At 48.1% G+C, this 26,281-nt stretch overlaps 1 long non-coding RNA gene across 1 annotated transcript in view; it reads right to left on the bottom strand.

Annotated features, from left to right (window-relative positions):
- LOC135050589 (uncharacterized) overlaps positions 1-25,909 on the bottom strand; it is a 173,631-nt gene extending 147,722 nt beyond the window's left edge. The window contains exon 1 of the long non-coding RNA XR_010241683.1: positions 25,746-25,909. This is a non-coding gene — a long non-coding RNA (uncharacterized LOC135050589). The remainder of the gene's footprint in view (positions 1-25,745) is intronic.
- Positions 25,910-26,281: the final 372 nt, after the last annotated feature.

Here is a 26,281-nt window from a genome sequence, read left to right as displayed (position 1 = left end):
CAATTTTAGTGGTCGCAGATTTTGCTAAAATAGCAAATCTGCGACCACACTGAATAACCCCCTAAGACATGAAAGTTTAATGAAATTGCTACTTCAAAATTGGTGGCAGTAATGTAACAGTTATACATTTGCACAGTACACATGTGGTTTAGGGCCTTCTTCAACATGAGCTGTAGTTGTGCGACTATTTGCACAACTACATTTCATTACAGTAAGATGCGGGGGGCCGCCCAGCACAGGGCATGGCCGACCAGCATGCCGGGTCCTCACCCCACTAATGTGTAAATGCTTCACTAAGCAGCAAAGCACTCACATGATAAGGGTAGCCCACTGCCTACGCAGCCTTTCTGCATAGACAGACGGCGGGTCACCATGTTTCGGGTTGCAACAGCTGCGTGTGACGTCAAGCGTCCGCCACAGCCTATCCCACAAATGGTCCGAACACGCCTCCATTGTCCGGAACATGTCCCCTGAACGGCGCGTTGATGCCTACAAAATGCTGCGTCGGTGCCCTGTTCCCGGCCCCCACTGGGACTTGGACTGCGATCGCAGTTTAAGTCTTCGCGCGTGTGTACAGCAAATAGCGATTTAATACTTCAACAAACCATAGTCTCTTCACATACTTACTGGTGCAAAACCAAAGTGATCCATGTTGTGCATTCAGGTCTTCATATAGAAGGATTAATTAAATACAGTTAGATGGTACAGTTTTGAATATCAGCAAAACCATGTTGTGGTGACGGAAAGCACCGTGTGAAGAAATTTAGATTTGTGACATGTGTTTTGTCTCAACTCTAAGTCACAGTGTTAAAATAAAGCCGGCCAGTAATTGTGGGCTACATGTATAAGCAGTGAGAATGTTCCCTGCATGCAAAGAAAAAAAATATCATTTTGGTGATCCGTGCGGCATGGCGCTGGAGAAGGTGAGTCTGCTATCCCTCATCATGTTCTTAACTATGGTGTGCCCCATGGCACAAGGGGTGTGGTTACACCTCACCTGTACTCCTTGACCCTTACAGATACCCGGGTAATCCATACCAACTCTTAGTGCCATTGATCACCCAATTGCATTGATACAGTACAAGATTTTCACTTTTATTGCTGCATCTTTAAAAATGGACAGTTTTTAAGTAGATATGACTGAGTAGAGAACCGAGCCCATCCGAACTTCCAGAATCCAAGGGAATCCCGCCAGGCCCATGGGGTTTAGAAAAACTTACCTCCTCCGATGTCGGGATCTGCAATGTCAGGATGCCACGGTCGGTCATGTGACCGTCGGCATACCGACCGTCGGGATACAGTATGTATTCTGTTCAGATGTGTCACGTTAGCCCTGCAGCATAGCTGATGCTAATATATCTTGCAGATATATCGTTACATCTGGCTATGTGTATGGCCGAACCCGCCAACCAACCTGTTAAGTGGCCGCAAGAACCACTGACAATGACATGACAACAGGGCAGGTAAACTTAAATGCCCGCCCAGTTTGGAGGTCTGACCAGACATATCAAGTGGCAGATTGGTGTGCATAGCATTACTAATCAACCGGTTGGTTGGTGGAACCATGGGTCAGAAGACAAGTCGGCAAGGTGTGTACCCTGGATTAGAGAAAGCAGACCTCCCAACCATACTGTCTCTGTGGGAACAGTCGCACTTTTTGGTAACTGACCCGCATTCCCACCTGCAGTTCACAGTGTGTAGCGAGTGGGCGGAAAGGTTAGGAAGTCTTCCTCTCACTTGATGCTCTGCATAGCTATAAATGGTTGCTCTGCACATGCTGGACAGCATCCATGCACTAGGGAGAGGAGCTGGGGACAGCCTAGTAAGCACAAGGCATACCCCCAGCATGACAAAAAATGGGGTATGACCACATCACTTTTTGCCTGTGGTCCCGACCCTTTTTTTGGGAGGTATGGAGAGAGATATAGCTATATGCGCCCCACCCACCGAGTACCAAGGGTGCATGCAGCACAGCGAGAAGGTACCTGATGAGGTTGCACTCAGTGTTCTGGCTGCCTGTCATAGATATATAATTACCTTCCTGCTGATCACAGAGGAGCAGCTTACCTGAGCCCTACTAGGCGCCTTTCTTTCTTCATTCTTTCTGCCAACCCCTCTGTAAATAGCAGGAAGACAGGAGACTGTGGTGGGCAAAGCGTCTCAGCCGCTGACCCAGGAGGAAAGTAATAGGAAGAGGACCAATATGCACAGCCCATACTGATCCTGGCTGTTCCCTGGAGGGGGTTGGGCCAGTCTGAGGACCTCCCCATGATGCGCAGGGGCATTTCTTTAGGTATTTGCAGGGGGCATGCCCTCAGACCAGCGCTTGCCCCTGCACATTGTCCCACTTCCCCCTGGTCAGTGAGTGTATGATGAGGCCGCTCACACAACCCTCCCCCCCTTTATCAGTGAGTGTATGCCCTACGCTCATTATGCAACTGCACATTGCCCCGCGTCCCTTGACTCATCCTCAGTTGGTGTATGCCGTTGCGTACCCCCAACCTCCCCGTCACTGCATGCCACCACGCATCACCCCACCCGTGTCTCATTTATGAGACACGGCAGGTGCTGGAGCCGGTACCAGGCAGCTGTCTGATCACTGACAGCCTGCCAGGAATAGTCAGCCAGCTCAGCGCATACAGTCCACCATGATTCATTCCGCCCCGTCGGTGGGCCCCCTGGGACCCACCAGGCCCTAAGCGGCCGCTTAGGTTGCCTAACGGTAAATCTGCCTCTGCTGCAAGGTCCTCCTAATACAGGGGCAGCATTAACCCTTCATAGATGTGCTATAAACTGCCGTGTGTTTGTGCAGCTGCTCTGTCACTTAATCAGCCAGCTCGCTGCAGCCCTTGTCCAAAATTGATGAAAACAATATTATAAGCTGTGAGGTGATCAACATTGACTGGAAATGAATATTATTAATGTTAATAATACTGTAGAAACAAAATAAGGTCCAAATAATGTGATTCTAGCTGGTTTTATCAATTTTCTAGAAAAAATTCAGATCCAAAACAAAATACTTGAGGGCGGTTTTGGCAAAACCAAAACAAAAACCCCACGACAAATTAGAACCAAAACACTGGCATCAGTACACATCTCTATTTCCAATTCAATGGAATGACATTTTCAATAATGCTTGTAAAAAAGCTAAAGTAGGAATTCCCAATGTTTAACCTTTGGGCTTTACAAATGAACATTCATATTTTTGGAGATTTACTTTTACATTGCCAAATTACAGCATCAAAATTCCATATTTTTAACTACAGTTCTATAAATGTAATATTCTTCTTTCTGAGCTATTTGCTCCTTTTATTATGCTTTTAGAAGAAAAAGCACAGGAAACGTAGAAACCTCAGTCATAATAATCTTGGATGATCTCTAATTCAATACATTATTAATTAAGAACACAATGATTCTGGGGCCAGGTGAGGACAGAGCACGTAAATAGTATTTGATTCCATTATAGTTCATATTTCATGTGACATTTAAATCAGGGCCCTTCAATTGCTGAGCAAAAAACAGTTCACACATTTGCTTCATGTTTAAAGATTTCCTGATTAACCTCTTTATCCAGCTTCCTTACCAGTCTTAAAGGGAAGAGTCCTATAAACCCTGATTGCTGGTTTGCTTTATTTTACTGTACAGTTCAGCCACACGTACAGAATTGCCATATCTGTTAGTGTCTAAGGAATTTACTGAACAGGATATTTTCTCTTTATTGCTTTGTGTGTAAAAAAAAAGCATAGCTGATGCAAAAGAGTTTCCCTACAAACATATTGACAAGGGTTGTAGCCAGAACCTTTTGAGCCCTCAGGAGCAGTTCTTGGTGCAGGCAAGCAGTGCCTGCGGCCTGGGAGTGCAGCCGCAGTCATCCCGCAGGCGCCCGCCGCCTTCCCGTACCACGCTCCCTAGCTGCAGCAGACGCCATGGGCTGTGTGGGCGTCCGCTGCAGCTGGCGCACCTGTCAGACGCTAGAGGTCTGGAAACTTTCACACCGGGCGCCACATGGTGTAGAACCGGCCCTGTGAGCCCCTTAGCAACATATTCTAGGGGCCCTTGCCCCAATGCTTCCATAGTGACACCTCTCTCCATATCGGCTGCTCTTTTTATTCCCCATAGTAGTGTCTATGTTTGTTGGGCGCCAACTAACCTACAGTATCTGTTTATTTTTGGATTGTGGGAGGAAACTGGGGTAACCGGAGGAAACCCACGCAATTATGGGGAGAATATACAAACTTCACACAGTTAGATTCATGTTGTGAATTTAACCCATGACCTGAGTGCTATGAGGCAGTAATGCTAACCATTACATCATCCGTACTGCTCTTAAAATTACAACTGGCAGCTATCTAGTCAATGACCGCCTGCCAAGAGTATTCAGCCAGACCATCACTCAGACATTTTCAGCAGAAATCAGAAATGCCTTCCCGACTTCATGATCTGTTGGCAAGCCCCCTGGGATCTGCCAGTCCCTTGTGGCTGCTTTGGTTGCCTAGTTGTAAATCCGCTAGTGCACGGTCGCGGGTTCGCTAAGTTAACTGGATAATGGAGTCACACTAATGGCGCTGATATATAGTCAATGCAGTCACTGACTGAGGGGTGCAATAATGAATATTATAAGGGATGGGGAACCTGCTAATAGGGGATAGGTGACATATTACAATGCTACAGTGTGTGTGAGTGTGTGTGTGTGAGAGAGAGAGAGAGTGTGTGTGTGTGTGGGGGGGGGGGCACTGATATACAGTATAATGCAGGCACCCATACCTTAAAATACTTATTATTACTCCCACTTACATTATTGTTGACTGCATGAGTGCCCTCCTCTCCCCCTTACTGATTGTAGCTGCCTAGCAGGTCCTCCATCCCTTATAATGCCCATTATTACACCCCTCAGTCAGTGGGACTGTATTGATTACATATCAGTTCCCCACTGATTGTAGCAGGCATCTCCCATACATGGTAGCACTTAAAATAGAGAATTATAGCATATTGATATATCACCAGTCAGTGTGTAGCCTCCCCCAGCCATGACTGTAGCAGGTGAACTGTCCACCCCCCATCCCCCACTCCCCACTCCAACCTGATGGAATTTGAAGTAGGATCCTGGCGTTGGTATGGTGACCGGCGGGATCCCAAGCGCCGGTCACCCATACCCAACCCGGTGGATGTTATATAAAAGTTAAAAAAATAAGAATTTACTTACCGATAATTCTATTTCTCGTAGTCCGTAGTGGATGCTGGGGACTCCGTCAGGACCATGGGGAATAGCGGGCTCCGCAGGAGACAGGGCACATCTAAAAAGCTTTTTAGGTCACATGGTGTGTACTGGCTCCTCCCCCTATGACCCTCCTCCAAGCCTCAGTTAGGTACTGTGCCCGGACGAGCGTACACAATAAGGAAGGATCTTGAATCCCGGGTAAGACTCATACCAGCCACACCAATCACACCGTACAACTTGTGATCTGAACCCAGTTAACAGTATGATAACAAAACGAAGTAGCCTCTGAAAAAATGGCTCACAACAATAGTAATAACCCGATTTTTGTAACAATAACTATGTACAAGCATTGCAGACAATCCGCACTTGGGATGGGCGCCCAGCATCCACTACGGACTACGAGAAATAGAATTATCGGTAAGTAAATTCTTATTTTCTCTAACGTCCTAGTGGATGCTGGGGACTCCGTCAGGACCATGGGGATTATACCAAAGCTCCCAAACGGGCGGGAGAGTGCGGATGACTCTGCAGCACCGAATGAGAGAACTCCAGGTCCTCTTTAGCCAGAGTATCAAATTTGTAAAATTTTATAAACGTGTTCTCCCCTGACCACGTAGCTGCTCGGCAAAGTTATAATGCCGAGACTCCTCGGGCAGCCGCCCAGGATGAGGCCACCTTCCTTGTGGAATGGGCATCTACATATTTCGGCTGTGGCAGGCCTGCCACAGAATGTGCAAGCTGAATTGTACTACAAATCTAGCGTGCAATAGACTGCTTAGAAGCAGGAGCACCCAGCTTGTTGGGTGCATACAATATAAACAGCAAGTCAGACTTTCTGACTCCAGCCGTCCTAACTATATATATATATATATATATATATTTTTTTAGGGCCCTGACAACGTCTAGTAACTTGGAGTCCTCCAAGTCCCCAGTAGCCGCAGGCACCACAATAGGTTGTTTCAGGTGACAACGCTGACACCCCTTTAGGAAGAAACTGGAGACGAGTCCCAGTTCTGCCCTGTTCAAATGGAAAATTCTAATATGGGCTTTTGTAAAACAAAACCGCCCATTCTTTTTGACAATCGCCTGGCCGAGGCCAGGACTAACAACATGGTCACTTTCCATGTGAGATATTGGTCAACAGCATGGTCACTTTCCATGTGAGATATTTCAAATCCACAGATTTGAGCGGTTCAAACCAATATGATTTTAAGGAATCCCAACACTATGTTGAGATCTCACGGTGCCCCTAGAGGCACAAAAGAACTGTATATGGAATACACCCTTTACAATCTGGACTTCAGGAACTGAAGTCAATTTTTTCTGGAAGAAAATCTACAGGGCCGAAATTTAAATCTTAATGAACCCCAATTTGAGACTCAAAACACTCCTGTTTTCAGGAAGTGCAGAATCGACCTAGTTGAATTTCCTTCGTGGAGCCTTCCTGGCCTTACCCACGCAACATATTTTCACCACATGTGGTGATGACGTTGTGCGGTCACCTCCTTCCTGGCTTTGACCAAGGTAGGTATGACCTCTTATGGAATGCCTTTTTCCCTTCAGAATCCGGTATTCAACCGCCATGCCGTCAAACGCAGCCACGGTAAATCTTGGAAAAGACATGGTACTTGCTGAAGCAAGTCCCTTCTTAGCTCCCCAGGCCCTTAGTCCTCTGTGAGCATCTCTTGAAGCTCCGGGTACCAAGTCCCTCTTGGCCCATTCGGAGCCACTAGTATAGTTCATACTCCTCTATGTCTTATAATTCTCAATACCTTGGTTATGAGAAACAGAGGAGGGAACCCATACACTGACTGGTACACCCACGGTGTTACCAGAACATCCACAGCTATCGCCTGAAGGTCTCATGACCTGGCGGAATACCTGTCCCGTTTTTCGTGCGGGACGCTATCATGTCCACCTTTGGTCTTTGCCAACGGTCCACAATCATGCTGAAAAACTTCCCTATGAAGTTTCCACTCTCCCGGGTGGAGGTCATGCCTGCTGAGGAAGTCTGCTTCCCAGTCGTCCACTCCCGGAAAGAACACTGCTGACAGTGCTATCACATGATTTTCCGCCTAGCGAAAAATCCTTGCAGTTTTGTCACTGCCCTCCTGCTTCTTGTGCCGCCCTTTCTGTTTACGTGGGCGACTGCCGTGATGTTATCCCACTGGATCAATACCGGCTGACCTTGAAGCAGAGGTCTTGCTAAGTTTAGAGCCTTATAAATTTGCTCTAAGCTTATTTATGCAGAGAGAATTCTCCAGACTTAATCACACTTCCCTGGAAATTTTTTCCCTGTGTGACTGTTCTCCAGCCTCTCAGGCTGGCCTCCGTGGTCACCGGCATCCAATCCTGAATGCCAAATCTGCGGCCCTCTAGAAGATGAGCACTCTGTAATCACCACAGGAGAGACACCCTTGTCCTTGGATATAGGGTTATCCGCTGATGCATCTGAGGATGCGATCCGGACCATTTGTCCAGCAGATCCCACCGAAGAGTTCTTGCGGGAAATCTGCCGAATGGAATTGCTTCGTAATAAGCCACCATTTTTACCAGGACTCTTGTGCAATGATGCACTGACACTTTTCCTGGTTTTAGGAGGATCCCGATTAGCTCGGAGAACTCCCTGGCTTTCTCCACTGGGAGAAACACGTTTTTCTGGACTGTGTCCAGAATCATCCCTATGAACAGTAGACGTGTCATCGGAAAAAGCTGCGATTTTGGAATATTTAGAATCCACTCGTGCTGACGTAGAACTACTTAAGATAGTGCTACTCCGACCTCCAACTGTTCTCTGGACCTTGCCCTTATCAGGAAAGCGTCCATGTTTCCTTTTAAGAAAAATCATCATTCCGGCCATTACCTTGGTAAAGACCCGGGGCGCCGTGGACAACCCAAACGGCAGCGTCTGAACTGATAGTGACAGTTCTGTACCAGGAACCTGAAGTACCCTTGGTGAGAAGGGCAAATTTGGACCTGTAGGTAAGCGTCCCTGATATCCAGTGACACCATATCGTCCCCTTCTTCCTGGTTCGCTATCACTGCTCTGAGTGACTCCATCTTGATTTGAACGCTTGTAAGTGTTCAAATATTTCAGATCTCACCGAGCCGGTTGGCTTCAGTACCACAATATAGTGTGGGATACTACCCCCTTCCATGTTGTAAGAGGGGTACTTTGATTATCACCTGCTGGGAATACAGCCTGTGAATTGTGTGAGGGGGAGATGTCTCGAATTTCCAATGTACACCTGGGATACTACATGTAGGATCCCGGAGTTCCCTTGCGAGTGAGCCCCCTGCGTACTGAAACTCTTGAGATGACCCCCTACCGCACCTGAGTCCGCTTGTACGGCCCCAGCGTTATGCTGCGGACTTGGCAGAAGCTGTGAGGGGCTTCTGTTCCTGGGAATGGGCTGCTTGCTGCAGTCTTCTTCCCTTTCCTCTACCCCTGGGCAGATATGACTGGCCTTTGCCCGCCTGCCCCTATGGGGACGAAAGGACTGAGACTGAAAAGACTGTGTCCTTTTTTGCCGATATGTGATTCGGGGTAACAAAAAGTGGATTTTTCAGCTGTTGCCATGGCCACCAGGTCCGATGGACCGCCCCTTTATACGGCAATACTTCCACATGTCGTCTGGAATCTGCCTCACCTGACCACTGTCGTGTCTTCGTCTGGCAGATATGTAAATCACATTTACTCTTGATGCCAGAATGCAAATATCCCTCTGCGCATCACGCATATATAGAAATGCATCCTTAAAATGCTCTATAGTCAATAAAATCTTGTCCCTGTCAAGGGTATCAAAATTTTCAGTCAGGAAATCCGACCAAGCCCCCTCAGCGCTGCACGTCCAGGCTGAGGCGATTGCTGGTCGTAGTATAACACCAGTATGTGTGTATATACTGTCATGATATTTTTCAGCTTCCTATCAGCTGGCTTCTTGAGGGCGGCCGTATCTAGAGACGGTAACGCCATGTTTTTATAAGCGTGTGAGCGCCTTATCCACCCTAAGGTGTGTTTCCCAACTCGCCCTTACTTCTGGCGGGAAAGGGTATACCGCCCATAACTTTCTATCGGAGGAACCCCACGTATCATCACACACTTCATTTAATTTATCTGATTCAGGCAAAACTACAAGTAGTTTATTCACACCCTACAAAATACCCTTATTTGTGGTACTTGTAGTATCAGAAATATGTAACAGCTCCTTCATTGCCCTTAACATGTAACTCGTGGCCCTAAAGGAAAATTACGTATGTTTCTTCACCGTCGACACTGGGGTCAGTGTCCATGTCTGTGTCTGTCGACCGACTGAGGTAAATGGGCGTTTTTACAAGCCCCTGACGGTGTCTGAGACGCCTGGACCGGTACTAATTTGTCCGCCGGCCATCTCATGTCGTCAACCGTCTGCAGCGTGTTGACATTATCACGTAATTCCATAAGTAGACCATCCATTCCGGTGTCGACTCCCTAGAGAGTGACATCAACATTACAGGCAATTTGCTCCGCCTCCTCACCAACATTTTCCTCATACATGTCGACACACACGTACCGACATACAGCACACACACAGGGAATGCTCTGATAGAGGACAGGACCCACTAGCCCTTTGGGGAGACAGAGGGAGAGTTTGCCAGCACACACCAAAAGCGCTATAATGTATATAACAACCCTAGAAGGTGTTGTTTCTATATATGCGCTCTTAATATATCATTATATCGCCAATTTATGCCCCCCTTCTCTTTTAACCCTGTTTCTGTAGTGCAGTGCAGGGGAGAGTGGGAGCCTTCCTCACCAGCGGAGCTGATCAGGAAAATGGCGCTGAGTGCTGAGGAGAATAAGCTCCGCCCCCTTTTCGGCGGGCTTTTCCTCCCGGTTTTTTAATAACTGGCCTGGGTTAAAATACATACATATAGCCTTAATGGCTATATGTGATGTATTTATTTGCCAAATAGGTATTTATATTGCTGCCCAGGGCGCCCCCAGCAGCGCCCTGCACCCTCCGTGACCGTGTCAGTGAGCCGTGTGACAACAATGGCGCACAGCTGCAGTGCTGTGCGCTACCTCTCTGAAGACTGTGAAGTCTTCTGCCGCCTGTTTCCGGACCTCCGTTCCGCCGTCTTTCTTCAGCGTCTGTAAGGGGGATCGGCGGCGCGGCTCCGGGACGAACCCCAGGCTGACCTGTGTTCCGACTCCCTCTGGAGCTCAGTGTCCAGTAGCCTAAGACTTCAATCCTCCTGCACGCAGGTGAGTTGCCAGTCTCTCCCCTAAGTCCCTCGTTGCAGTGATCCTGTCGCCAGCAGGAATCACTGATTAGAAACCTAAAAAAAAACTTTACTAAATAGCTCCTTAAGAGAGCCATCCAGTTTGCACCCTTCTCGGACAGGCACAAAAACCTAACTAAGGCTTGGAGGAGGGTCATAGGGGGAGGAGCCAGTACACACCATGTGACCTAAAAAGCTTTTTAGATGTGCCCTGTCTCCTGCGGAGCCCGCTATTCCCCATGGTCCTGACGGAGTCCCCAGCATCCACTAGGACGTTAGAGAAATTCTGTAATAAAGTACACTGAAATACCTCATGTTTTTTTCTGTGCACATCCCGGCTCTTCTCTCTAAGCATGAGTGGTCACATGTTCAGTACTGCAGGACTGGAGACACAGGTATGCGCTGGAGCTGGCACCCAACAGCTGCCTAATCATTGACAGCCTGCTGGGAGTATTCAGCCAGCCCAGCTCATGGACAATTTCGGTGAAGCTCTTGGTCCGTAAGAAATGCCCTTTATACAGCCTTGTCGACAGGCCCCCTGAGACCAACAGGGCCCTAAGCAGCCGCTTTGGTTGCCTTGTGGTAAATCCTCCTCTGCACGCACATACTGTATATATACATATGCACACACGTAGATCATATTTCCTGTTTTAGTCTATCCTTGTCTGACATGATTTTTTTTGTCTTGCTATGTAATTGGGACAAGTAGCCACCAATATCATTGTGCTGTCCCAGTCCCTCTCAGTAATCTTCACATTGCCCACATTGAGCCTTATTACCCCATGTTTATTAAATGTGAATTGGTCACAAAGGGGTTCTGTTTACTAAGCCGTGGATGTGGGTAATTGGTAAAGGGGGCAATTCAGACCTGTTCGTAGCAGCAAATTTGCTAGCAGTTGAGCAAAACCATGGCCCTCATTCCGAGTTGATCGCTCGCTAGCTGCTTTTAGCAGCAGTGCACACGCTAGGCCGTCGCCCTCTGGGAGTGTATCTTAGCTTAGCAGAAGTGCAAACGAAAGGTTATCAGAATTGCTCGAAAATCTTTTCATGCAGTTTCTGAGCAGCTCAAAACCTACTCCTACCTTGCGATCATCTCAGTCAGTTTAGTTCCTGCTTTGACGTCACAAACACGCCCTGCGTTCGGCCAGCCGCTCCCCCGTTTCCACAGACACGCCTGCGTTTTTACCTGTCACGCCTGCGTTTTTTAGCACACTCCTGGAAAACGGCCAGTTACCACCCAGAAACACCCACTTCCTGTCAATCACTCACCGATCAACAGAGCGACAGAAAAGAGTCGCTCGACCTTGTGTAAAACTGCATAGTTTTGTGTGAAAGTACTTCGCGCATGCGTACTGTGGCCTGTATGCATGCGCAGAAATGCCGCTTTTTCACCTAATCGCCGCGCTGCGACTAAAAGCAGCTAACGATCAACTCGGAATGAGGGCCCATGTGCAGTGCAGGAGGGGCAGATATAAAATGTGCAGAGAGAGTTAGATTTGGGTGGGGTGTGTTCAAACTGAAATCTAAATTGCAGTGTAAAAATAAACCAGCCAGTATGTACTCTGCACAGAAACAAAATAACCCACCCAAATCTAACTCTCTCTGCACATAGGGGGTCATTCCGAATTGATCGCACACTGTCGATTTTCGCAGCCCAGCGATCAGGTTACTACTGTGCATGCATATGCACCGCAATGCGCACGCGTGTCGTATGGGTACAAACAGCATCGTTGCTGGGCAATGCTTCTAGCGACGAATCCATTCGCATGGGTGATCGCAAGGAGATTGACAGAAAGAGGGCATTTATGGGTGTCAACTGACCATTTTCTGGGAGTGGTAGGGAAAACGCAGGCGTGTCCAGGCGTTTGCAGGGCGGGCGTCTGACGTCAATTCTGGGACCGGACAGGCTGAAGTGATCGCAAGGGCTGAGTAAGTTCAGACCTACTCTGAAACTGCAAAAAACTTTTTCGTCCCACTCGGCTGCACATGCGATCGCACACTTGCAAAGCGAAAATACACTCCCCCGTGGGCGGCGACTATGTGTTTGCACGGCTGCTAAAAGTAGCTAACGAGCGATCAACTCAGAATGACGGCCCTGGTTTTACCCAACTGTTAACAAATTTGCTGCTACGATCAGGTCTGAATTACCCCCAAAGTCGCTGGAGATTAAGTACCAGCCAATCGGCTCCTAACTGTCATTTTTGAAACACGGCCTGTGACATGGTAGTTAGGAGCTGATTGGCTTGTACTTTATCTCCAGCGACTTTATCTCCATCCAAGGCTTAGTAAATAGACCCCTAAGGGGTCTATTTACTAAGCCCTGGATGGAGATAAAGTGGACGGAGATAAAGTATCAGTCAATCAGCTCCTAACTGCCATGTCACAGGCCGTGTTTCAAAAATGACAGTTAGGAGCCGATTGGCTGGTACTTAATCTCCACCCAAGGCTTAGTAAATAGACCCCTAAGTGCAGTATGTACGGGCATGAAGAAATCTGAGAACATCTGATGGGGATGTCTCCGATATTGAAATGGGTAGTTCTGGTGCTTCTTGAGGGTCCATGTGTACTCAGTAGAGATGTGCACTTGAAATTTTTCGGGTTTTGTGTTTTGGTTTTGGGTTCGGTTCCGCGGCCGTGTTTTGGGTTCGACCGCGTTTTGGCAAAACCTCACCGAATTTTTTTTGTCGGATTCGGGTGTGTTTTGGATTCGGGTGTTTTTTTCAAAAAACACTAAAAAACAGCTTAAATCATAGAATTTGGGGGTCATTTTGATCCCAAAGTATTATTAACCTCAAAATCCATAATTTCCACTCATTTTCAGTCTATTCTGAATACCTCACACCTCACAATATTATTTTTAGTCCTAAAATTTGCACCGAGGTCGCTGGATGACTAAGCTAAGCGACCCTAGTGGCCGACACAAACACCGGGCCCATCTAGGAGTGGCACTGCAGTGTCACGCAGGATGGCCCTTCCAAAAAACACTCCCCAAACAGCACATGACGCAAAGAAAAAAAGAGGCGCAATGAGGTAGCTGTGTGAGTAAGATAAGCGACCCTAGTGGCCGACACAAACACCGGGCCCATCTAGGAGTGGCACTGCAGTGTCACGCAGGGTGGCCCTTCCAAAAAACACTCCCCAAACAGCACATGACGCAAAGAAAAAAAGAGGCGCAATGAGGTAGCTGTGTGAGTAAGCTAAGCGACCCTAGTGGCCGACACAAACACCTGGCCCATCTAGGAGTGGCACTGCAGTGTCACGCAGGATGGCCCTTCCAAAAAACACTCCCCAAACAGCACATGACGCAAAGAAGAAAAAAAGAGGCGCAATGAGGTAGCTGTGTGAGTAAGCTAAGCGACCCTAGTGGCCGACACAAACACCTGGCCCATCTAGGAGTGGCACTGCAGTGTCACGCAGGATAGCCCTTCCAAAAAACACTCCCCAAACAGCACATGACGCAAAGAAAAAAAGAGGCGCAATGAGGTAGCTGTGTGAGTAAGCTAAGCGACCCTAGTGGCCGACACAAACACCTGGCCCATCTAGGAGTGGCACTGCAGTGTCACGCAGGATGGCCCTTCCAAAAAACACTCCCCAAACAGCACATGACGCAAAGAAAAAAAGAGGCGCAATGAGGTAGCTGTGTGAGTAAGCTAAGCGACCCTAGTGGCCGACACAAACACCTGGCCCATCTAGGAGTGGCACTGCAGTGTCACGCAGGATGGCCCTTCCAAAAAACACTCCCCAAACAGCACATGACGCAAAGAAGAAAAAAAGAGGCGCAATGAGGTAGCTGTGTGAGTAAGATAAGCGACCCTAGTGGCCGACACAAACACCGGGCCCATCTAGGAGTGGCACTGCAGTGTCACGCAGGATGGCCCTTCCAAAAAACACTCCCCAAACAGCACATGACGCAAATAAAAATGAAAGAAAAAAGAGGTGCAAGATGGAATTGTCCTTGGGCCCTCCCACCCACCCTTATGTTGTATAAACAGGAAATGCACACTTTAACCAACCCATCATTTCAGTGACAGGGTCTGCCACACGACTGTGACTGAAATGACGGGTTGGTTTGGACCCCCACCGAAAAAGAAGCAATTAATCTCTCCTTGCACAAACTGGCTCTACAGAGGCAAGATGTCCACCTCATCATCATCCTCCGATATATCACCGTGTACATCCCGCTCCTCACAGATTATCAATTCGTCCCCACTGGAATCCACCATCTCAGCTCCCTGTGTACTTTGTGGAGGCAATTGCTGCTGGTCAATGTCTCCACGGAGGAATTGATTATAATTCATTTTAATGAACATCATCTTCTCCACATTTTCTGGAAGTAACCTCGTACGCCGATTGCTGACAAGGTGAGCGGCGGCACTAAACACTCTTTCGGAGTACACACTTGTGGGAGGGCAACTTAGGTAGAATAAAGCCAGTTTGTGCAAGGGCCTCCAAATTGCCTCTTTTTCCTGCCAGTATAAGTACGGACTGTCTGACGTGCCTACTTGGATGCGGTCACTCATATAATCCTCCACCATTCTTTCAATGGTGACAGAATCATATGCAGTGACAGTAGACGACATGTCCGTAATCGTTGTCAGGTCCTTCAGTCCGGACCAGATGTCAGCATCAGCAGTCGCTCCAGACTGCCCTGCATCACCGCCAGCGGGTGGGCTCGGAATTCTGAGCCTTTTCCTCGCACCCCCAGTTGCGGGAGAATGTGAAGGAGGAGATGTTGACAGGTCGCGTTCCGCTTGACTTGACAATTTTGTCACCAGCAGGTCTTTGAACCCAAGCAGACTTGTGTCTGCCGGAAAGAGAGATCCAAGGTAGGTTTTAAATCTAGGATCGAGCACGGTGGCCAAAAATAAGAATTTACTTACCGATAATTCTATTTCTCGTAGTCCGTAGTGGATGCTGGGAACTCCGTAAGGACCATGGGGAATAGCGGCTCCGCAGGAGACAGGGCACATCTAAAGAAAGCTTTAGGATCACCTGGTGTGCACTGGCTCCTCCCCCTATGACCCTCCTCCAAGCCTCAGTTAGGATACTGTGCCCGGACGAGCGTACACAATAAGGAAGGATTTTGAATCCCGGGTAAGACTCATACCAGCCACACCAATCACACTGTACAACTTGTGATCTGAACCCAGTTAACAGCATGATAATAGAGAAGCCTCTATAAAAGATGGCTCACTACAACAATAACCCGAATTTTTTGGTAACAATAATTATGTACCAGTATTGCAGACAATCCGCACTTGGGATGGGCGCCCAGCATCCACTACAAACTACGAGAAATAGAATTATCGGTAAGTAAATTCTTATTTTCTCTGACGTCCTAGTGGATGCTGGGAACTCCGTAAGGACCATGGGGATTATACCAAAGCTCCCAAACGGGCGGGAGAGTGCGGATGACTCTGCAGCACCGAATGAGAGAACTCCAGGTCCTCCTCAGCCAGGGTATCAAATTTGTAGAATTTTACAAACGTATTTGCTCCTGACCAAGTAACTGCTCGGCAAAGTTGTAAAGCCGAGACCCCTCGGGCAGCTGCCCAAGATGAGCCCACCTTCCTTGTGGAGTGGGCATTTTAAGATTTTTGGCTGTGGCAGGCCTGCCACAGAATGTGCAAGCTGAATTGTACTACAAATCCAACGAGCAATCGTCTGCTTAGAAGCAGGAGCACCCAGTTTGTTGGGTGCATACAGGATAAACAGCGAGTCAGATTTTCTGACTCCAGCCGTCCTGGAAACATATATTTTCAGGGCCCTGACCACGTCAAGCAACTTGGAATCCTCCAAGTCCTTAGTAGCCGCAGGTACCACAATAGGTTGCTTCATGTGAAATGCAGAAACCACCTTAGGTAGAAATTGAGGACAAGTCCTCAATTTTGCCCTGTCAGAATGAAATATTAAATAAGGGCTTTTATATGATAAAGCCGCCAATTCTGACACACGCCTGGCTGAAGCCAGGGCTAACAGCATCGTCACCTTCCATGTGAGATATTTTAAGTCCACAGTGGTGAGTGGTTCAAACCAATGTGACTTTAGGAAACTCAACACAACATTGAGATCCCAAGGTGCCACTGGAGGCACAAAAGGAGGCTGTATATGCAGTACCCCTTTTACAAATGTCTGAACTTCAGGCACTGAAGCCAGTTCCTTTTGGAAGAAAATCGACAGGGCCGAAATTTGAACCTTAATGGACCCTAATTTTAGGCCCATAGACAGTCCTGGTTGCAGGAAATGGAGGAAACGACCCAGTTGAAATTCCTCTGTAGGGGCCTTCTTGGCCTCCCACCACGCAACATATTTTCGCCAAATGCGGTGATAATGTTTTGCGGTTACGTCCTTCCTGGCCTTGACCAGGGTAGGGATGACTTCATCTGGAATGCCTTTTTCCTTCAGGATCCGGCGTTCAACCGCCAAGCTGTCAAACGCAGCCGCGGTAAGTCTTGGAACAGACAAGGCCCCTGCTGGAGCAGGTCCTTTCTTAGAGGTAGAGGCCACGATTCGTCCGTGAGCATCTCTTGAAGTTCCGGATACCAAGTCCTTCTTGGCCAATCCGGAACCACGAGTATAGTTCTTACTCCTCTCCTTCTTATGATTCTCAGTACTTTTGGTATGAGAGGCAGAGGAGGGAACACATACACTGACTGGTACACCCACGGTGTTACCAGAGCGTCCACCGCTATTGCCTGAGGGTCCCCTGACCTGGCGCAATATCTGTCTAGTTTTTTGTTTAGACGGGACGCCATTATGTCCACCATTGGTTTTTCCCAACGGTTTACAATCAGGTGGAAGACTTCTGGGTGAAGTCCCCACTCTCCCGGGTGAAGGTCGTGTCTGCTGAGGAAGTCTGCTTCCCAGTTGTCCACTCCCGGAATGAACACTGCTGACAGTGCTATCACATGATTTTCCGCCCAGCGAAGAATCCTTGCAGCTTCTGCCATTGCCCCCCTGCTTCCCGTGCCGCCCTGTCTGTTTACGTGGGCGACTGACGTGATGTTGTCCGATTGGATCAATACCGCCTGACCCTGAAGCAGGGGTTTCGCTTGACTTAGGGCATTGTAAATGGCCCTTAGTTCCAGAATGTTTATATGAAGAGATGTCTCCAGGCTTGACCATAAGCCCTGGAAATTCCTTCCCTGTGTGACTGCTCCCCAGCCTCGCAGGCTGGCATCCCTGGCCACCAGGACCCAGTCCCGAATGCCGAATCTGCGGCCCTCTAGAAGATGAGCACTCTGCAACCACCACAGGAGGGATACCCTTGTCCCCGGTGACAGGGTTATCCGCTGAAGCATCTGAAGATGCGACCCGGACCATTTGTCCAGTAGGTTCCACTGGAAAGTCTTGCGTGGAATCTGCCGAATGGGATTGCTTCGTAGGAAGCCACCATTTTTACCCAGAACCCTTGTGCATTGATGCACTGAGACTTGGTTCGGTTTTAGGAGGTTCCTGTCGGATAACTCCCTGGCTTTCTCCTCCGGGAGAAACACCTTCTTTCTGGACTGTGTCCAGGATCATCCCTAGGAACAGAAGACAAGTCGTCGGAACCAGCTGCGATTTTGGAATATTGAGAATCCAATCGTGCTGCCGCAACACTACCTGATATAGTGCTACACCGATCTCCAACTGTTCCCTGGATCTTACCCTTATCAGGGAATCGTCCAAGTAACGGATAACTAAAATTCCCTTCCTTCGAAGGAATATCATCATTACGGTCATTACTTCAGTAAAGACCCGGGGTGCCGTGGACCATCCCTACGGCAGCGTCCGAACTGATAGTGACAGTTCTGTACCATAACCTGAAATACCCTTGGTGAGAAGGGTAAATTTTGACATGAAGGTAAGCATCCTTGATGTCCCGAGACATCATGTAGTCCCCTTCTTCCAGGTTTGCAATCACTGCTCTGAGTGACTCAATTTTGAATTTGAACCTCTGTATGCAAGTGTTCAAAGATTTTAGATTTTAGATTTTAAAATCGGTCTCACCGAGCCGTCTGGCTTCGGTACCACAATAGTGTGGAATAATACCCCGTTCCCTGTTGCAGGAGGGGTACCTTGATTATCACCTGCTGGGAATACAGCTTGTGAATGGTTTCCAAAACTGCCTCCCTGTCAGCGGGAGACTTCGGTAAAACAGACCTTTGGAAACGGCGAGGGGGATACGTCTCGAATTCCAATTTGTACCCCTGAAATATTACCTGAAGGATCCAGGGGTCTACTTGCGAGTGAGCCCACTGCGCACTGAAATTCATTGAGAACGGGACCCCACCGTGCCTGAACTTGTAAAGCCCTAGCGTCATACTGAGGGCTTGGCAGAGGCGGAAAAGAGTTTCTGTTCCTTGGAACTGGCTGATCTCTGCAGCCATTTTCCTCTCCCTCTGTCACGAGCAGAAAAGAGGAACCCTTTTGTCCGCTTGCCAACCAGGCCTGCGCCTGATAATACGGCGTCTTATTTTGAGAGGCGACCTGGGGTACATCCCCTCTTTTAAGGCAATACTTCCAAATGCCGTTTGGAATCCGCATCACCTGACCACTTTACTGGTATAATTGGACAACGCACTTATACTTGATGCCAGTCGGCAAATATTCCGCTGTGCATCATGCATATATAGAAATGCATCTTTTAATTGCTCTATAGGCAATAATATACTGTCCTTATCTAGGATATCATATTTCCAGTCAGGGAATCCGACCACGCCAACCCAGCACTGCACATCCAGGCTGAGGCGATTGCTGGTCGCAGTATAACACCAGTATGTGTGTAAATACATTTTAGGATACCCTCCTGCTTTCTATCAGCAGGATCCTTAAGGGCGGCCATCTCAAGAGAGGGTAGAGCCCATGTTCTTACAAGCGTGTGAGCGCCTTATCCCCCCTAGGGGGTGTTTCCCAACGCACCCTAACCTCTGGCGGGAAAAGGTATACTGCCAATAACTTTTTAGAAATTATCAATTGTTATCGGGGGGAAACCCACGCATTTTATTTCTCAGATTCAGGAAAACTACAGGAAGTTTTTCCTCACCAACATAATACCCCATTTTTATTTTTTTTATTTTTTTTTGGTGGTATTCATATTATCAGAAAAGTGTAAACTTTTTTCATTGCCTCAATCATGCAATGTGTGGCCCTATTTGGAAATCACGGTTGTCTCTTCACCGTCGACACAGGAGTCAGTATCCGTGTCGGCGTCTGTATCTGAGGTAACGGGCGCTTTAGAGCCCCTATATGAGACGTCTGGACATGCACAAGCTGAGTAGCCGGCTGTCTCATGTCAACCACTGTCTTTTATACAAAGCTGACACTGTCACGCAATTTCCACAGTACATCCACTCAGGTGTCGACCCCCCAGGGGGTGACAACACTATTACAGACACTCTACTCCGTCTCCTCATCATTTTTCTCCTCATACATGTCGACACAAACGTACCGACACACAGCACACACACAGGGAATGCTCTGATAGAGGACAGGACCCCACTAGCCCTTTGGGGAGACAGAGGGAGAGTTTGCCAGCACACACCAGAGCGCTATATATATACAGGGATAACCTTATATAAGTGTTTTTCCCTTTATAGCTGCTGTATTGTTTATACTGCGCCTAATTTGTGCCCCCCTCTCTTTTTTAACCCCTTTCTGTAGTGTAGTGACTGCAGGGGAGAGCCAGGGAGCTTCCCTCCAACTGAGCTGTGAGGGAAAATGGCGCCAGTGTGCTGAGGAGATAGGCTCCGCCCCTTTCTCGGCGTCCTTATCATCCGTTTTCTTGTATGTTTTGGCAGGGGTTAAATGCATCCATATAGCCCAGGAGTTATATGTGATGCATTTATTTTAGCCATAAAAGGTTTTCTAACGATTTATTGCGTCTCAGGGCGCTGCCCCCCCAGCGCCCTGCACCCTCAGTGACCGGAGTGTGAAGTGTGCTGAGAGCAATGGCGCACAGCTGCGGTGCTGTGCGCCTACCTTTATCTGAAGACAGGAAAGTCTTCTGCCGCCGATTTTTCCGGACCTCTTCGCTCTTCTGGCTCTGTAAGGGGGCCGGCGGCGCGGCTCCGGTGACCCATCCAGGCTGAACCTGTGATCGTCCCTCTGGAGCTAATGTCCAGTAGCCTAAGAAGCCCAATCCACTCTGCACGCAGGTGAGTTCGCTTCTTCTCCCCTTAGTCCCTCGATGCAGTGAGCCTGTTGCCAGCAGGTCTCACTGAAAATAATAAACCTAAACTAAAACTTTCACAAAGAGCTCAGGAGAGCCCCTAGTGTGCACCCTTCTCGTCGGGCACAGAAAATCTAACTGAGGCTTGGAGGAGGGTCATAGGGGGAGGAGCCAGTGCACACCAGGTGATCCTAAAGCTTTCTTTAGATGTGCCCTGTCTCCTGCGGAGCCGCTATTCCCCATGGTCCTTACGGAGTTCCCAGCATCCACTAGGACGTCAGAGAAATGTAGTGCTCTGATTTCAACAGATTGACCACCCGTGAATCCTTGTTAAGCGAATTAAGGGCTGCATCCACAAGTCCCATATGCCTAGCGGAATCGCTCCCTTTTAGCTCCTCCTTCAATGCCTCCAGCTTCTTCTGCAAAAGCCTGATGAGGGGAATGACCTGACTCAGGCTGGCAGTGTCTGAACTGACTTCACGTGTGGCAAGTTCAAAAGGTTGCAGAACCTTGCACAACGTTGAAATCATTCTCCACTGCGCTTGAGACAGGTACATTCCACCTCCTATATCGTGCTCAATTGTATAGGCTTGAATGGCCTTTTGCTGCTCCTCCAACCTCTGAAGCATATAGAGGGTTGAATTCCACCTCGTTACCACTTCTTGCTTCAGATGATGGCAGGGCAGGTTCAGGCGTTTTTGGTGGTGATCCAGTTTTCTGTACGTGGTGCCTGTACGCCGAAAGTGTCCCGCAATTCTTCTGGCCACCGACAGCATCTCTTGCACGCCCCTCTCGTTTTTTTAAAAATTCTGCACCACCAAATTCAAGGTATGTGCAAAACATGGGATGTGCTGGAATTTGCCCATATTTAATGCACACACAATATTGCTGGCGTTGTCCGATGCCACAAATCCACAGGAGAGTCCAATTGGGGTAAGCCATTCCGCGATGATCTTCCTCAGTTGCCGTAAGAGGTTTTCAGCTGTGTGCGTATTCTGGAAACCGGTGATACAAAGCGTAGCCTGCCTAGGAAAGAGTTGGCGGTTGCGAGATGCTGCTACTGGTGCCGCCGCTGCTGTTCTTGCGGCGGGAGTCCATACATCTACCCAGTGGGCTGTCACAGTGATATAGTCCTGACCCTGCCCTGCTCCACTTGTCCACATGTCCGTGGTTAAGTGGACATTGGGTACAGCTGCATTTTTTAGGACACTGGTGACTCTTTTTCTGAGGTCTGTGTACATTTTCGGTATCGCCTGCCTAGAGAAATGGAACCTAGATGGTATTTGGTACCGGGGACACAGTACCTCCAACAAGTCTCTAGTTGGCTCTGCAGTAATGATGGATACCGGAACCACGTTTCTCACCACCCAGGATGCCAAGGCCTCAGTTATCCGCTTTGCAGAAGGATGACTGCTGTGATATTTCATCTTCCTCGCAAAGGACTGTTGGACAGTCAATTGCTTGGTGGAAGTAGTAAAAGTGGTCTTACGAGTACGACTTCCCCTCTGGGATGACCATCGACTCCCAGCAGCAACAACAGCAGCGCCAGCAGCAGTAGGCGTTACACACAAGGATGCATCGGAGGAATCCCAGGCAGGAGAGGACTCGTCAGAATTGCCAGTGACATGGCCTGCAGGACTATTGGCATTCCTGGGGAAGGAGGAAATTGACACTGAGGGAGTTGGTGGGGTGGTTTGCGTGAGCTTGGTTACAAGAGGAAGGGATTTACTGGTCAGTGGACTGCTTCCGCTGTCGCCCAAAGTTTTTGAACTTGTCACTGACTTATTATGAATGCGCTGCAGGTGACGTATAAGGGAGGATGTTCCGAGGTGGTTAACGGCCTTACCCCTACTTATTACAGCTTGACAAAGGCAACACACGGCTTGACAAATGTTGTCCGCATTTCTGTTGAAATACTTCCACACCGAAGAGCTGATTTTTTTGGTATTTTCACCAGGCATGTCAACGGCCCTATTCCTCCCACGGACAACAGGTGTCTCCCCGGGTGCCTGACTTAAACAAACCACCTCACCATCAGAATCCTCCTTGTCAATTTCCTCCCCAGCGCCAGCAACACCCATATCCTCCTCATCCTGGTGTACTTCAACACTGACATCTTCAATCTGACTATCAGGAACTGGACTGCGGGTGCTCCTTCCAGCACTTGCAGGGGGCGTGCAAATGGTGGAAGGCGCATGCTCTTCACGTCCAGTGTTGTGGTTGCGTGGACCTGCCAACCGAGTGGAAATACCCGGCGGTGGTCGGGATTCTGGTTGTCGGTATATTGCCAGCTGTCGGGATTCTGGTGTCAGTCTCTTGAACGCTGGGATCCCGACAGTCAGAATATTGGGGTGTAGTAGGGTATGCCAGCGGCCGGGCTCCCAGCGACCAGCATACCGGCGCCAGAATCCCGACCGCCGGCATACCGACAGCTGGGCGAGCGTAAATGAGTCCCTTGCGGGCTCGCTGCACTCGCCACGCTGCGGGCACGGTGGCGCGCGTCTATCTATTCTCCCTCCAGGGGGGGTCGTGGATCCCCAAGAGGGAGAAAAGATGTCGGTATGCCGGCAGACGGGATTCCGGCGCCGGTATGCTGGTCGTTGGGAGCCTAGCCGCTGGCAAACAGAAGACCACCCAGAATATTGACTGCATCCTGGTATGACATAGATTTGCAGACATTGTGCATGTCAATACTAAAGCTAGTACAGGTTGAGTATCTCATATCCAAATTTTCCGAAATACGGAATTTTTTGAGTGAGACTGAGATGGTGAAACCATTGTTTTCTGATGGCTCAATGTACACAAACTTTGTTTAATGCACAAAATTATTAAAATTATAGTATTAAATGACCTTCAGGCTGTGTGTATAAGGTGTATATGAAACATAAATGAATTGTGTGAATGTACACAAACTTTTTTTAATGCACAAAGTCATTAAAAATATTGGCTAAAATGACCTACAGGCTGTGTGTATAAGGTGTATATGAAACATAAATGCATTCTGCGCTTAGACATGGGTCCCATCGCCATTATATCTCATTATGGTATGCAATTATTCCAAAATACGGAAAAATCCGATATCCAAAATACTTCTGGTCCCAAGCACTTTGGATATGGGATACTCAACCTGTATTCGAAAATACAAGTGAATGGTTATACTCACCCTTTTTGTATTAATAAAGTACTTTGGACTTTATTTCAAATTCCCGATGTCAGTCGGTTATTAATACCAAATATATCTAAGAAGATGGCATTGGAAAAGGATGTACTACTGCTGCATAAACAGTGCTTAAACAAAACAAAAAAAACCTTTATTTAATTTTTTGGACAGAAAATAAAAAAAGACTAGGGGGTATATTTACTAAGATTCTTAATTGCTGGGATTTGGTGGGAGATTAAACACGAATGACATCGGTAGTGTGAATTTGCAACTTTTTGTTTTTTTTACGTCTCATTTACTATGCTGTCGTATTCTGCATTTTCGAATTTTCCGATGTCGATGTAATTCGTAATGTCAGGCAGTGTTTTACGGGAGTGATTAGTGAAACACTGCCGGACTTAACACAATGAATCCCGGCCATATCAGTGTGATCCGTGCAGGGCTTTATTGTGTACCTTAAAAGAAGTCTGTAAAGGGTTAAAAATAGAAAAAAAATTGCGTGGTGTCCTCCCTCCTAATCATAACCTCTTTGAGCCGGTCCTGGTTGTAAAAATACAGGGGAAAAAATGACTAGGGTTCCACCATATTTAAACAACCAGCACTGGGCTCTGTGCCTAGTCCTGGTGCAAAAAATATTGGGGACAAAAAACGTAGGGGTCCCCAGTATTTTTAACACCAGCACCGGGCTCCACTAGTCAGAGAGATAATACCACAGCCGGGGGACACTTTTATATTGGTCCCTGTGGCCCTGGCATTAAATCCCCAACTAGTCACCCCTGGCCGGGGGACCCACGAGAGTGACCCCACTTAACCTCGCGGTCTACCACAGACCGCAAAGTTCCCACCATTGGATATAATGTAGCGCCCCCACGCTACATTGTATCCACAGTGCTCCACTTGACTGACAGTGCAGGAGCGCACAGCCAAGCAGGAGAGTGCCATGACGTGGCGCTCCCTGATTGGCTGAAGGGACCCTCTTTGACAGGAGTCACGGGAGGTCCCGACATTCGGGGAAAGGGGTTCCATGTGTAACAAATATGGGGCCCCTTTCAGTTCGTGGACCGGGTATTTCTTTTTTTTATTTTAACAAGTACCTGGATTATAACTTTTAAGAAGAGGACCGATCTACACCGGATTCTTTGTGAGTATAATTTTATTTACAGGTACCCCTGGATACTACTGGACAAGAGGACTGAGTGCTTTGGGGCAATGTTTTTTGTCCCCCGTATTTTTTGCACTAGGACCAGGCGCAGAGCCCGGTGCTGGTTATTTAAATATGGCGGAACCCCAGTCATTTTCCCCCCTGTATTTTTACAACCAGGAGCGGCTCAAAGAGCCCGAGGCTGGTTATGCTTAGGAGGGAGGACCCCACACAATTTTTTGTAAAGATTTTTAGCTCTTTCACACCCCTTCCCACTGACAAAAATGCACGGATCTCACTGATCCTGCATGCCTATCAGAATACTGTTAAAAAAAAGCAGGTTTATTTGAAAACTGCTTTTTTTTTTTTACGATTTGTACTTTTTCACGGCACTGTTTGGCTATTGCCGGCAGTGATTGTGAATACGAATTTTTAGTAAATTACCGAGTTGTATAAAACAGGCATGTTTAACCGATGCTGTATTCATTCGTATTTTTTTTCTCTGCCTTCAAAAAAAATACGAATGCCCTCATCACTGCCGAGATTTGAGTTTAGTAAATTCCCGAGATGACACTTTGAAGAAAAAACGCAAACTCGGTCAAAATCGGGAGCTTAGTAAATATACCCCTAAGAGCTCTATATATCACATTCACATCTGATGATGCGGATGACAGGTGATAAACTAGACCAAACTCGCACTGCGATAATTGAGTACATGGATGTATCAATTATCGAATGCGTCCCCCCCCCCCCGTCGCTACTACCCCCGCACCACAAAAAGCCTGTGCCCAGTGTATTTTATACTTACCAGTCGCAGGAGCCGCTGTCCACTGCTCCAGGAGGCTGCTGGGCGCCGGGACCTTCTTCTGTGCTGTGACCAGGGGCGTAGGGAGGGTGGAACAAGTGGAGCTCGAGCTCCAGGCACTGCTGGGGACAGAAGGCGCCGGCTCACTGCACAGCTGGGAGCCAGGATCTCGGGCAGGGGTAGGAGGAGATGACTAGAAGAGAGGGAAGGGGTGGCCACCACACTGCCTGCATGTTAAATGTCACTGATTGCAGTGCAGAGAGTCCAGTGCAGTGCAGTGTGGTGTGTTGTTAGGGAAGAGGGGAGGTTTGGAGGCTTGTCAGAAGAAGCTTCCTGGCTGTCAGGGATCTGCATTCAGTGATCTGGAACATGCAGGCAGTGTGCTGGCCACCCCTTCCCTTTCCTCAGTCCTTTCCTTCTATCCATGGAGGTCCAGCATGTCAGTCACATAGAAGCTCCGCCCCTCCAGGCTGGAATGAGGAGCTGCTGCCCTATTAGTGAGAATTACTGTGTGTATACTGTGTGTTTATGTCTGTGTA

This window comes from Pseudophryne corroboree, chromosome 2, assembly GCF_028390025.1.
Source record: "Pseudophryne corroboree isolate aPseCor3 chromosome 2, aPseCor3.hap2, whole genome shotgun sequence".
NCBI lineage: Eukaryota > Metazoa > Chordata > Amphibia > Anura > Myobatrachidae > Pseudophryne > Pseudophryne corroboree.
Note: the sequence above shows the minus strand (reverse complement) of the source record. Positions and strands in the feature narration are given on the sequence as shown.